Raw genomic sequence first — 1,885 nt, 5'->3', positions numbered from 1 at the left:
AAAAATCTCAGTATGGGATCATATTGGTTAAGTCACCTTTCATTAGTTCATTCTCAGCATTATTGTGACATGTTAGGCAGGTTAATAGCAGGTAATTACATAGCATGAATTTCATTACCTTGGTAATATGCTTAATATTCAATTAGTTGCATAATACATAAATGGATAACACTTATTTCACTATGATGTCTCATATATCTTCTCAAAGCTTATTTAACTTTCTCTAGATCACCCCAATTTGACTTCAACCCCCTGATATTTGGTCAAATTTGCTTTTATGACAGAACATGTATAAATTTTCTTAAATAAATTTATCTTTTCAAAACTTTTCAAACTTTGAGGTTGAACATTGGACTTACATGCCACGCAATATATACTTACATGCCTTACATTCAAGGTGTTTAGGACTTACACTAATGTCCCACCTTGATAGTTCTAGTTTAACCCTCATGTTTGTAAATTTTATCAATTTTTTGGTTGATGTATAATCTTTTTGCACAATTTTGTTCTTTGTCATATATAAAATGAATCATTTTGAGTGACCAAATACCAACAGGCTTGTGTATGACTGGATAATACATAAATGGATAACACTTATTTCACTATGATGTCTCATATATCTTCTCAAAGCTTATTTGGCTTTCTCTAGATCACCCCAATTTGACTTCAAACCCCCTGATATTTGGTCAAATTTGCTTTTATGACAGAACATGTATAAATTTTCTTAAATAAATTTATCTTTTCAAACTTTTCAAACTTTGAGGTTGAACATTGGACTTACATGCCACGCAATACAGACTTACATGCCTTACATTCAAGGTGTTTAGGACTTACACTAATGCCCCACCTTGATAGTTCTAGTTTAACCCTCATGTTTGTAAATTTTATCAATTTTTTGGTTGATGTATAATCTTTTTGCACAATTTTGTTCTTTGTCATATATAAATGAATCATTTTGAGTGACCAAATACCAACAGGCTTGTGTATGACTGGATTGTTACTTTTATGCGTATTATTTGGAGATATTTATCTTGAAACATGCCTATTTCAACAATGTATCTCCACATTAAGATAAGCATTTTCATTTAGTTTACATCACCTAATTTTTTACACACCATAGAAAGCTATCATACATATCAATGAATGCACTAATAGTCTTTTCAGCCTATTAAATCCATATGATTATTGTAAATTATCAAATTACTATCATTACCCAAAAGGTTGGATCAATTTCCATTGAAAACCTTTTAAGTTTATTTAAAGCTTGAACCGAAAAATCTTATCATGTATCTAAACCATAAAGTTGCTCACTTGTCAAAAAACCATTTTACTTTGAAAAAACTTCTTTGAAAACGTTCATTTAAACAAACAAGTTTTATCACCAAAGCAAATTTTGACTAAAGCAAATTGTTTACATAATCAAGCATAATGAAACATCACATTCATGCATAAGCACAAGTAGGCAAATATGAAAGTTTTATCAAGATAAAGTATGCATAAACCAGCTTGTCCTAAGCACACAATGCATAATAATTTCAAAACATCAAACATACGCAATTTAGCAGATAAGTATGCAGATCAAACACTTCAATTCAGATTTAATCATATTCATCAAACTGTCATGAAATATAAACACAAATTCATACCAAAGAATCAGCGATACTGATGTGTTGTAAAACACACTTACTTTCCATATCTTTTTATCATGTTTTAATTGCTTAATAGTATAATAAATATGAGTTATGGCTTGTTTTGCATGATCTTACAAATATTGATGATTAATTGTAGGTTATGAGTTTTAAGGAAGAAAAGTGTCAAGTTTGAAGACTCTATGGGCCTTTTTGATCAAGATTGAATACTACAAGTCAAGGCCCGACCCAAGCCC

This window comes from Bidens hawaiensis, unplaced genomic scaffold, assembly GCF_021521415.1.
Source record: "Bidens hawaiensis isolate Kalapana, Puna unplaced genomic scaffold, B.hawaiensis_p1.1 tig00419530_1, whole genome shotgun sequence".
In the NCBI taxonomy this organism is placed as follows: domain Eukaryota; kingdom Viridiplantae; phylum Streptophyta; class Magnoliopsida; order Asterales; family Asteraceae; genus Bidens; species Bidens hawaiensis.
This window is presented reverse-complemented; position numbering follows the sequence as displayed.